Source organism: Schistocerca cancellata, chromosome 6 (genome assembly GCF_023864275.1).
Source record: "Schistocerca cancellata isolate TAMUIC-IGC-003103 chromosome 6, iqSchCanc2.1, whole genome shotgun sequence".
Lineage (NCBI taxonomy): Eukaryota > Metazoa > Arthropoda > Insecta > Orthoptera > Acrididae > Schistocerca > Schistocerca cancellata.
This window is the reverse complement of record NC_064631.1, coordinates 277,484,186-277,497,252: the sequence shown is the minus strand read 5'-3', so window position 1 is coordinate 277,497,252 and position 13,067 is coordinate 277,484,186.

Sequence of the window (13,067 nt, the reverse complement as noted above, 5' to 3'; positions counted from 1 at the left end):
TTGGGGGGAAGAACTGAAAGAGGACGCCGCCTGATAGAATTTTGCACAGAGCATAACTTAATCATAGCTATCACTTGTTTCGAGAATCATAAAAGAATGTTGTATACACGGAAGAAGCCTGGAGATACTGGAAGGTGTCAGATAGATTATACAATTATGGTAAGACAGAGATTTAGGAACCAGGTTTTTAATTTAAAGACATTTCCAGGGGCAGATGTGGACTCTGACCACAATTTATTGGTTATGAACTGTAGATTAAAACTGAAGAAACTGCAAAAAGGTGGGAATTTAAGGAGATGGGACCTGGATAAACTGAAAGAACCAGAGGTTGTACAGAGTTTCAGGGAGAGCATAAGGGAACAATTGACAGGAATGGGGGAAAGAAAAACAGTAGAAGAAGAATGAGTTGCTTTGAGGGATGAAGTATTGAAGGCGGCAGAGGATCAAGTAGGTAATAAGACGAGGGCTAGTAGAAATCCTTGGGTAACAGAAGAAATATTGAATTTAATTGATGAAAGGAGAAAATATAAAAATGCAGTAATTGAAACAGGCAAAAAGGAATACAAACGTTTCAAAAATTACATCGACAGTAAGGGCAAAATGGCTAAGCAGGGATGGCTAGAGGACAAATGTAAGTATGTAGAGGCTTATCTCACGAGGGGTAAGATGGATACTGCCTCCAGGAAAATTAAAGAGACCTTTGGAGAAAAGAGAACCACTTGCATGAATAGCAAGAGCTCACATGGAAACCCAGTTCTAAGCAAAGAAGGGAAAGCAGAAAGGTGGAAGGAGTATGTATATAGACGGTCTATATAGGGGCGATGTTCTTAAGGACAATATTATGGAAATGAAAGAGCGTGTAGGTGAAGATGAAATGGGCGATATGATACTGCTTAAAAAGACTGACAGAGCGCTGAAAGACCTATGTCTAAACAAGACCCCCGCAGTAGACAACATTCCATTAGAAGAACTGACAGCCTTGGGAGAGCCATGCCTAACAAAACTCTACCATCTGGTGAGCAACATGTATGAGACAGGTGAAATACCCTCAGACCTCAAGAATTAGGAGTAGGAGTTAAAATCCATGGAGAAGAATTAAAAGATTTCAGGTCCGCCGATGACATTGTAATTCTGTCGGAGATAGCAAAGGACTTGGAAGAGCAGTTGATCGGAATGGACAGTGCCTTGAAAGGAGAATATAATATGGAAAGCAACAACAGCAGAACGAGAATAATGGAATGTAGGCGAATTAAATCGGGTGATGCTGGAGGCATTAGATTCGGAAATAAGACGCTGAAAGTAGTAAATGAGTTTTTCTATTTGGGGAGAAAAATAACTGATAATGGTCGAAGCTGAGAGAATATAAAATGTAGGCTAGCAATAGCTAGGATAGCATTTCTGAAGAAGAGAAATTCGTTAACAACGGGTATAGATTTAAGTGTCAGGAAGTCGTTTCTGAAAGTATTTGTGTGGAGTGTAGCCATGTGTGGAAGTGAAACATGGACGATAAATAGTTTAGACAAGAACAGAATAGAAGCTTTCGAAATGTGGTGCTACAGAAGAATGCTGAGGATTAGATAGGTAGATCACATAACTAATGAGGACGTATTGAATAGAATTGTAGAGAAGTGAAATTTGTGGCACAACTTAACTAGAAGAAGGGATCGGTTGGTAGGGCGTATTCTGAGGCATCAGGGGATCACCAATTTAGTACTGGAGGGCAGCGTGGAGGGTAAAAATCGTAGAGGGAGACCAAGAGATGAATACACTAAACAGATTCAGAAGGATGTAGGTTGCAGTAGGTACTGGGAGATGAAGAATAATACACAGACCAGAGTAACGCGGAGAGCTGCATCAAACCATTACCTGGACTGAAGACCACAACATCAACTATAATTATTTTTTTGATTGCTTCATTGATCCAGGGCAAAATTCATTTATCAAAAGTTTTGCAATATAGAGATCCAGGTTTTACTTTACTTCGTGTTGCTGATTTACTTCGCCTTTTTCCTGAATGGAAACAAATTTGTTGTTATACTGTTTATCACACGCTTCTTCTTTCATCCACGTTGTTCTTCAGATTAGGTTCGTATCCTTAACATATAATACAGCTTCACAGAACAGAGACGAAACTAGACTTAATCGAGTGGAGGTGTAACCACAACAACGATATAACACAGACTGCCTGACGTGGCCGACCTGGGTGGCCGAGGGTTTCTAGGCGCTACTGTCTGGAACCGTGCGACCGCTACGCTTGCAGGTTCGAATCCTGCCTCGGGCATGGATGTGTGTGATGTCCTTAGGTTAGTTAGGTTTAAGTAGTCCTAAGTTCTAGGGGATTGATGACCTCAGATGTTAAGTCCCGTAGTGCTCAGAACCATTTTGCCTGACGTGGCATTAACTTGCGACCAAGAACTATAATACACGAAAGATAATTTTCGAAGAAGTTATATCGATCTATGTTGTGGTATTAATTTATTTCATTTTAAAAGTAGAGATTCGTGCATTATTGTAAAATATAATTTATATTAACACTAATAATTACTTCCAACCACTTTTGTTTGTAAAAATACATAGATGACTCTTTTTTTAAAGTGCGCATACTTTGTAGAATTAAAATATACCTACTATTTTCATAATTATCCAGTAGAAGAAAGAAATAGATATAATGAATAATTTCAATAAAAGACCATCTCCCCAACAAACGCCGAAAATCACACAAAAATCAACAAAACGTGGTGTCAAAATGAAGATTCATGAACAGTTGGGCAGACGTCGACAGAAACAACCTGGAAAAGAGACGGTCACCCGTAGTTTGTTGTACGCGCTTCCAGATTTCAGACAACGTACCACTGTAGAGGAAACTCATAATGGATAAGTAAGCTTCAGCTTAAAACTAGGACCAGTTTAGGAAGGTATTATGAGTTGTCACGTTAATTTATTAATTCAGTATTAGAGCAAGTGAAAAGAAAAGTACACATTGAAAATTGCAATTTTTGTTACTATATTAGTCACTTTTGTTGTTACACTGAAGAGCCGAAGAAAGTGGTACATCTGCCCAATACCGTGTAAGGCCCCCGCGATCACGCAAATGTGCCACAACACGACATGGCAAGGACTCAACTAATGTCTGAAGTAGTGTTGGAGGGAAATGACACCACGAATCCAGCAGGGTGCCCATAAATCCATAAGAGTAAGAAAGGGTGGAGTTCTCTTCTGAGCAGCACTTTGCAAGGCATCCCAGATTTGCTCAATAATGTTCATGTCTGGGGAGTTTGGTGGCCAGCGGAACTGTTTAAAGTCAGAACAGTTTTCCTGGAGGCACCCTGTAGCAATTCTAGAAGTATTCTCCTGCTGGAATTGCAAAAGTCTGTCGTAATGCACAACGGACATGAATGGAAGCAGATGATCAGAGTGGATGTTTAGGTACCTGTCGCCTGTCAAGAGTCGTATCGAGAAACATCAGGGGTCCCATATCACTCCACCAGCACACGCCCCACACCATTACAGAGCCTACACCAGCTTGAACGGTCCCCTGCTGACATGCAGAGTCCAGTTTCTTTGGCGCGTCAGTGTAGATTGATCTGTGCATAAAGAAATGTGGACTGGGAGGAAATGTTGAGACTCCAGTTACAAAGTACTTTTTAAGTTACCTTTGAAGATGGTAAATTAGGGAGTAGGTCGCTGCATCAAGTTAAATAGGAATAAAGAAAGAAACAGAACAATATCTGTGATTTATCAACACAGGTTTTCGGTGTGTGGAATGTTCAAATGATACATGGGTATACAGCCTCGGAACGCCCTCGACAACTGCTAATGTTTTGACAGGTGGTCGGCCTGTCGTTTCAAAGCACAAACGAGGATCACGATGAACCCAACTAAAACTCACGGTGCACCAGGCTACACCATTCTGGAATTAAAAGAGCGCGTATTCCGAAAACTAGACACATCGACAGGGAATCTCAAGTTCATTCCGTATTTCTAGATTTCCGGAAAGCTTTTGACACCGTTCCTCACAAGCGACTTCTAATCAAGCTGCGGGCCTATGGGGTATCATCTCAGTTGTGCGACTGGATTCGTGATTTCCTGTCAGGAAGGTCGCAGTTCGTAGTAATAGACGACAAATCATCGAGTAAAATTTAAGTGATATCAGGTGTTCCCCAGGGAAGCGTCCTGGGACCTCTGCTGTTCCTGATCTATATAAATGACCTGGGTGACAATCTGAGCAGTTCTCTTTGGTTGTTCGCAGATGATGCCGTAATTTACCGTCTAGTAAGGTCATCCGAAGACCAGCATCAGTTGCAAAGCGATTTAGAAAAGATTGCTGTATGGTGTGGCAGGTGGCAGTTGACGCTAAATAACGAAAAGTGTGAGGTGATCCACATGAGTTCCAAAAGAAATCCGTCGGAATTCGATTGCTCGATAAATAGTACAATTCTCAAGGCTGTCAATTCAACTAAGTACCTGGGTGTTAAAATTACGAACAACTTCAGTTGGAAAGACCACATAGATAATATTGTGGGGAAGGCGAGCCAAAGGTTGCGTTTCATTGGCAGGACACTTAGAAGATGCAACAAGTGCACTAAAGAGACAGCTTACACTACACTCGTTTGTCCTCTGTTGGAATATTGCTGCGCGGTGTGGGATCCTTACCAGGTGGGATTGACGGAGGACATCGAAGGGGTGCAAAGAAGGGCAGCTCGTTTTGTATTACCACGTAATAGGGGAGAGAGTGTGGCAGATATGATATTCGAATTGGGATGGAAGTCATTAAAGCAAAGACGTTTTTCTTCGCGGCGAGATCTATTTACGAAATTTCTGTCACTAACTTTCTCTTCCGAATGCGAAAATATTTTGCTGAGCCCAACCTGCATAAGTAGGAATGATCATCAAAATAAAATAAGAGAAACCAGAGATCGAACAGAAAGGTTTAGGTGCTCGTTTTTCCCGCGCGCTGTTCGGGAGTAGAATGGTAGAGAGATAATATGATTGTGGTTCGATGAACCCTCTGCCAAGCACTTAAATGTGAATTGCAGAGTAATCATGTAGATGTAGATGTAGATGTAGATCTTAAACAGCTAATACCACCACACAGCCAAAGACAATCAACGCCGTATATCATTAATATTAAAATATTACTTAATAATGAGTAAAGTGAGTCTGTGCTTCCGACCGTTGACCAGGGGAAGAGCAAGTTTCCAGGCAGGATTCAAGGAAAATCCTCCAGCTCTATAACGTTACTTGCCAATTTAAATCTAACAGCTTCTGTAGTAACACAGAGGTAGATGCTGAGAGGTGTGACAATTAATTTAGAGAGATACAATTCCGCTATACTAATTATTTATTCAGCAATATAATTAGTGTAATTGATGCGAATTAATTATAATTCCATGATAACACTATCCTTGGAACTGGAAGTGCACGTCAGTATCTAGGTGTCGGATGACCAGTATGAAGTGCCCTGCCATAGGAGATTTGTTGTAGGCGTGCGTGAGTCTTGTGTCCTCTATAACGATGCTACATAATTCTGAAGTGACGACCAATGTATGACATGCCACAATTGCACAGAGCGTGGTAGACACCTTTCTTCCACACACCAGTCTCAGTCTTTACAGCTCCTGAGAGGGTCCTAATCTTAAATGGTTGTGTAATAAAACACATAAAACCCTGTTGCGTCAGCATCGAGCAGTGCTGTTGGAAATGCGTGTGTAAGCCACAGAAGCTGTAAACTTAGACGGCACCTCATTATTCTCAACATTCACCCAGTCTCCGGTTGATCGATAACCCAAACGCGTCTGATTCTCCATTCTCTATCTACATTCTGGCAAAAGGGATTATCAAGATGGTCTAACTAAGCTGACAAAGTTTCGGGTTCCGAGATGTCGTGGTTCCAGTGACCCATGATACGGATGTCCTCTTCGCAATGAAACAAATGGTAACAGATATCAGCCTGAAGATACAAACCAATGTGAGTTGAGTTCTAATAATCGGCATGTCTCAATGGACCACCATGACTTCTCTTGACCTGCACACCAAGGAATGGAACAATCTGCCACGTGATGGAAATTGTATAATCACTGGTAGAACAACAGTAGGGCCATAGTCTTAGCACCAATTAATATTTTACCACTGATAAAATCTGACGTAAGTAGGCTTTGGTTGTTTGCTGGTGCTAGTTTCTTACCACGTCTAGTCTCTTTCTGATGTTCCGTTTTTGATTTCTGGTTGGTGTAGCCCTGCCAACAGAGGTTTCCCAACAAACCTATCTCTCGTATCATTTTTACCTTGAAAATGAAGGTGTGCACCTATCGAAATATCTTCCTTTGTTCGCTTCATCTCTGGGTAGAGAACCAACTCTCCATATTTGCAAAAGGTTTACGTGTGAAGAAGATGACAAATGTATGTGTTGTAACGCTGGAATTCCGGATCACGTTGCTCTTCATCGTAGGCACACAGACCAGATGATGAAAACTATAGATGTCTTATCTGAACAATGTCGACTTACTAAATGCTGCGTGTGAAGCTCTGCGGCTTCTAGCAGGTATTCACTAGCAAAGAGACGTGCAGGCATACGCCAGTGCAAGGTGCGTGATACTTCAAGGACAACTATGTGCAACGGCGGCAGCCAAGTCGAGGTCTTGCCACCTCACATTGCTCTTTCCTTGGTAGTTTTCCTGCACACAGAAGCCGTGGTTTGATGAAAGGTCGTCACACATCCCCATTATGGTAAAATTGCAACCAAAATGTTGCGTTACACCGATGTACAGTAGGTAATAGTCGTCTACACGAAGGTGCTGCTTTATACTAGGCAGCCATTTGCACATTAGCCATTTCCACTTCAAATTGGATAGCCACAGGACTTTTAAATATCCTCGAACATTGTGCCAATATTGTTTCACTATTGCTCTCGCTGTCACATTGTCATTCGCCTGTAGAAGAAATGGCAGTTGCTCGTTGATGCTGTGTCTTGCAGAAATAAAGTTGGAGACTTTATGGCATACATGATTCTTAATTGTGCCATAACATTCCTCGTTTAACATTGCAAAGCGACCATGATCTAGTTGTTCTTGCTAGTCTTCCAGATCACAGATTTGTTACCAAACTTTTATCACAGAATCGTTTTGTAATGGGCATAATGTTATTTAAATTCTTCTTGTTAATGAGTTTACTGTTTTTGGTGTTAATTACATTACCCATATGAATAACAAGATTGTCTATGTCCTTCAATAATAAGCATAAAGAAAAGTGGTCATCAGTTTAACACTTCTTCATCCTTAATATATGAGCAATGATTAGGAATTTCGAAGAAGCCATGTTAACACTCTCCAACACCACAGATTAAGGGTCAGCTGTGGCTATTAAGTCTTGTTATATACTCTGAAGATGCGAGATGGCAACACCTCCGAGTATATGATAGTCAAGTCACTTGTGGTTATGCCTTCCACATGAGAGACGCTGCTCTGTGCTGCTACTTGTTTGCCTTCCATATTTCTGCATCTCGTAATCCAGGGCACAGTGTCTCATGATCTGGATGCCACTTTGCACTATCTCGTTTGACGTAAATCGAACCAGAAGAGAAAGAAGGCGGCTGTGGATTGTATAAAAATACTACCACTATAACATCTTTGTATTACATAGATTGAATTACGGGAAGAAAGATGTCAGACCATTCGGATAAGCTATCGAACTATGAGAACGACGATCACGGAGCAAGAGAACAGAGACTAAGTTACCATTGTAACATTTATGGGAATCAGACTGTGGTTTATGGGATGAAACTGTGATAACAAAGATGGCGTAGTTGTTGGTCAAATGTCAAACTAGAAGAACAGAGGTGATGACGCAGGGGTTTGAGACAGAGAAAGCAGAGCAACGTGGTAGCTCTGGGTACATAGAACGAACAACCACTGTAAAATCCTTAGGGGTTAGGGACTAAAGTCTGGGAATAGCGGCGTCGTAGTAGGAGGGTTAGAGAGCAAAGTATGAGAACGAAGAGGGCAGAGGTCAGTGATCGACCCAATGTTGTGTCATCTTTGTGTGTCAGAGACTGAACTACGAGAACAAATATAGCACACCAGGGATCACACGTTAATCTGTAACAAATGGCTATGGTTCAAATGGCTCTGAGCACTATGGGACTCAACTGCTGAGGTCATTAGAACCAGTTAAACCTAACTAACCTAAGGACATCACAAACATCCATGCCCGAGGCAGGATTCGAACCTGCGACCGTAGCGGTCTTGCGGTTCCAGACTGCAGCGCCTTTAACCGCACGGCCACTTCGGCCGGCCTGTAACAAATAAGATGGCAGAGCATGGGTTACAGATGAAACTATCAGAAAAAAAAATTGTGGCAAAAATCGAATATTAGAAAGATGGTGGAGGAGGGGACAGAGATTGAACTAACGGAACAAGAGGGCCACTCGGGGATACTTATTGATTGGGTGCACCACTACCTGTGGCACTAAAATGTAGGGTTGTGATTTATAGAGCAATATACGCTGAAGCGCCAAAGAAACTGGTATAGGCATGCGTATTCAAATACAGAGATATGTAAACAGGCAGAATACAGCGCTGCGCTCGGTAACGCCTATATAAGACAACGTGAGTCTGACGCAGTTAAAAAAAAAAAAAAGTGTGTGAAATCGTATGGGACTTAACTGCTAAGGTCATCAACCCCTAAGCTTACACACTACTTAACCTAAATTATCCTAAGGACAAACACACACACACAGGCCCGAGGGAGGACTCGAACCTCCGCCGGGACCAGCCGCAGACGCAGTTGTTTGATTGGATACTGCTGCTACAATAGCGGGATATCAACACTTCAATGAGTTTGAACGTGATGTTATAATCGGCGGACGAGCGATTGGACACATCTCCGAGATAGCGTGAAGTGGCGATTTTGACGTACGACATGTCACGAGTGTACCGTGAATATCACCAATCCGATAAAGCATCGAAGAAGAGACATGGGTGAGACCGGAAAAATATCTTGCAAGAATGGGACCAACGACGACCGAAGAAAATCGTTCAACGTTACAGAAGTGCAACCCTTCCGCAAATTGTTGCAAATTTCAATGCTAGCTCATCTACAATTGTTAACGTGCGAACCATGCGAACCATTAAACCAAATATCATGAACCCTTGATGACTGCAAGACACAAAGCCTTACGCCTTGCCTGGGCCCGTCAACACCGACATCGGACTGTTGATGACTGGAAAATATTGCCTGGTCAGACGAGCTTCGTTTCAGATTGTATCGATCAGATGAACGTTTACAGGTACGGAGACAACCTCATGAAACCATGGACCCTGCATGTCAGCAAGGGACTGTTAAAGACGGTGGAGGCTCTGTAATGGTGTGGGACGAGTGAAGCTGGAGTGGTAGGTGCATCTGATACGTCTAAATACGACTCTGACAGGTGACATGCACGTAAGGATCTTCTCTGATTACCTCCATCCATTCATGTCCATTGTACATTCCGACACACTTGACTGAGAGCGCCGCCAGGAACTTCCTTCTATGTTTAAACACTTCTGCTAGCCACCAAACGTCCCAGGCGTGAACATTATTGACCGTATCTGCGATTCTTTGCAACGTGCTGTACAGGAGGTATTCTACCACCTTGTACTCTTACGCCAGAACTCTTTGGCCACCATTTAAGCAGTGGCGTGTTTTGAAGCCGGTACGTTCTGATCACTAGCCAAAGAAACTAACCTCTTTTTTATACTTTTGCCTGCAATAATTTTTCTTTTAGCCTGAAGGGATCTAGTATATGTGGAGATATTGAACGGGTAATTCAATACATAACAGGGAGTTGAAAATCTAATAGTCATGGAAGACTGGAATGCGTTTGTAGGGTAGTGAGTTGAAGAAAGGGACACGAAATAATATGGACTTGGTAGTAGGAACGAGACACGAGAAAGACTAATTAGGTCCTGCAATAATTATCAGTTAGTAATAGCAAATAGTATGTCCAAGAATCACAAGACGAGCAGGTATAGTTGAAAAAGACTAGGGGACATGAGAAGATCCGAGCTAGATTACATAATGGTGAGCCAGAGATTCCGAAATCAAATATTGCATTGTAAGGCTTACCCAGGAGCAGATTTAGATCACAGTAAAGTTAATGATGAAGAGTAGTCCGAAGTTTAAGAGAATAGTCAGGAAGAATCAATGCGAAAAAAGGTGAGATACGAAAGCACTAAGGAATTAAGAGATAAGCTTGAAATTCTCTGAGTCTATAGGTACTGTGATAGTGAACAACTCAATAGGCAGTTCAGCTGAAGAGGAATAGACATCTCTAAAAAGGGCAATGACAGATGTTGGTAAAAAATTTAGGTACAAGGAAGATAATTAAGAAGAAACTATAGGTAACAGAAGAAATAGTTCAACTGATCGACGAAAGAAGGAACTACAAAAACGTTCAGAGAAAATCAGGATTACAGAAATACAAGTCATTTAGGAACAAAATAAAAAGGCAGAGCAGCGAAGCTAAGGCATAATGGCTGCATGAAATGTGTGAAGAAATCTATAAACAAATTATTGTCGGAAGAATGATAAGCATATAGAAAAGTTAAAACGAGCTTTGGTGAAATTAAAAGTGTTGAATGGGAATTCCACTTGCAGAACATAAAGCAGATAGGAGAGTAGAGTACATGGAAAGCTTGTTTGAGGAGAGGACTTGTCTGACAATATGGTAGACGAAGACACAGGAGTCGACTGGGAAGAGGTAGGGGATCCAGTACTAAAATTAGAATTTGAAAGCGCTTTCTAACGCTTCTGATCAAATAAGGCTGAAGGAGTAAATAACATTCAATCGTAATTTCTAAAATCATAGGGCGATGGGGGAGTGGTAAGTAGTAACAAAAAGACTATTCACGTTGGTGTGTAGAACTTATGACACTCACTGCCAACATACCAGCAGACTTCCGGAAAACATCACCCATACAGCTCCGAAGATAAGAAGAGCCGACAAGTATGAGAATTATCGAACAATCAGCTGAACAGCTCATGCATCCACACCACTTACGAGAATAATATACAGAAGAACGGAAGGGAAAACTGAGGATTTGTTAGAAGATTATCAGTTTGGATTCAGGAAAGGTAAACGCATCAGAGATGCAATTTTTACGTAGCAGTTGGTAATGGAAGCATTACTGAATAAAATCAGTAGACTTCCACAAGATTTGTCGACCTTTAAAAAGTGTTAGACAGTGTAAAATGCTGCAATGTGTTCGAAATTCTGAGAAAAATGAGCGTAAGCTGTAGGGAAAGGGGTGGGGGTACAATACAATATGTACAAAAACCAACAGGGAACGATAAGACTGGATGACCAAGAGTTTAGTGCCCTGATGAAAACGGTTAAGACAGGGATGTTGACTTTCGCCCCTACTGTTCAGTCTCTGCACCGAAGAAGTAATAATGGTAGTAAAATAGAGGTTGAAGAGTAGAATTAAAATTCAGGGTGAATGGATAAGAACGATGGAATTAAAATTCAGCATGAAAGGGTATCAACGATAAGATTCGCTGATGTCATTGCTATCCTGAGGGAAAGTTAAGATTTATGTGACGAGTTGAATGGAATAAACAGTTTAATGAATACAGAATATGGACTGAGAGCAAATCGAAGAAAGACGAAAGTAATGATAAGTAGTAGAAATGAGAACAGTGAGAAACTTAACACCAGGATTGATGGTCACGAAGTAGACTTGGTTAAGGAGTTCTGCTACCGGGGCAGTAAAATAACTCATGATGGACGAAGGAAGGAGGACATCAAAAGCAGACTAACACGGGAAAATGGGCATTCTTGGACAAGAGAAGTCTAATAATATTGAATATATTTCTGAGGATGTCCGTTTGGAGCACCAACTTGTATGGTGGTGAAATATGGACTATGAAAAAATCGGAACAGAAGTGAATCGAAGCATTTTAGATGTGGTGCTACAGAAGAATAGTTGACATTAGGTGGACTGATAAGTCTAAGAATGAGGAGGTTCTCCGCAGAATCGGAGAAGAAAGGAATATATGGGAAAAAAGTGACAAGAGAAAGGGACAGAATGTTAGGAGTCTGTTGAGACTCAGGGAATAACATCCACGGTACTACAGGGAGCTGCAGAGGGTAAAAACTGGAGAGGAAGAGAAATTGGAATACTTCCAGAAAATTATTGCTACTCTGGGATGAAAATGTTTACACAGGAGAGGAATTCGTGGTGAGCCAAGTAACTCCCAGAAAACTTTCTTCAAGGTGCCTTTTTGAATCTTAATTTATCCAGATAGGAAAATTTAGTTATGTCTTCGTACAAAGAGATATCTTAATTTTTCAAAAAAGGGCTACTACGTCGGTCCAAACAAGAACTCTTTAGATTTTTCCGACGAAGAGTTTTAATCTCTCCCGAAGATTTTTCCTTCTTTTTTTTTTCAAGCAGAAGTTCTTAGTTTTCCCAAATAAGAGTTTTTGGTTTTTTTCGGAACAGCAGCTCGGTTTTCTCCGAAGAAGACCTAAAATGTTCTCTGCAGTGTTTCAGGAAGTTAGGGTTGATCCTGACATGTCCGTCGGATAGGCACTTTAAACTTCTCGGTCGTCTTGATGCTATAATTACAGCTGTTACAATCACCAACACACAACAGATACTCACGTGCTTAACCTACAACCCTTTGAGACCGAGCGGAAAAGAGTCGTTACAAGCTGAAGAAGGTGAATATTTTCTATTCGGAGAATAAAAATTCTTCCTGGGACCTCCAGCCAACGATGGCGTACGACCGTTTCTTTATTGGAAAGCATAAATAACCAGATTTCCGGTTTCCATACACGGCAACATAACAATCCAAGTGCATCGATGTTCTACCATATTACAACAGTTCTACACACATGCATTTTTAAAAACGTGTCTCCAGAAAATCATGTGAGTGTTCGCCAGACCACGACGTGAATTAAGAGTGTTTCGGTATCTTCGGGAGTGTGAGTAGCTTCGTCAGTCAGCAGCAATAATGGGATTACTGGGCTGTTTGCCATTAGTTAACGACTAAACTCTAGTCGTCTACCTCCACCTACTTGTCGAAGG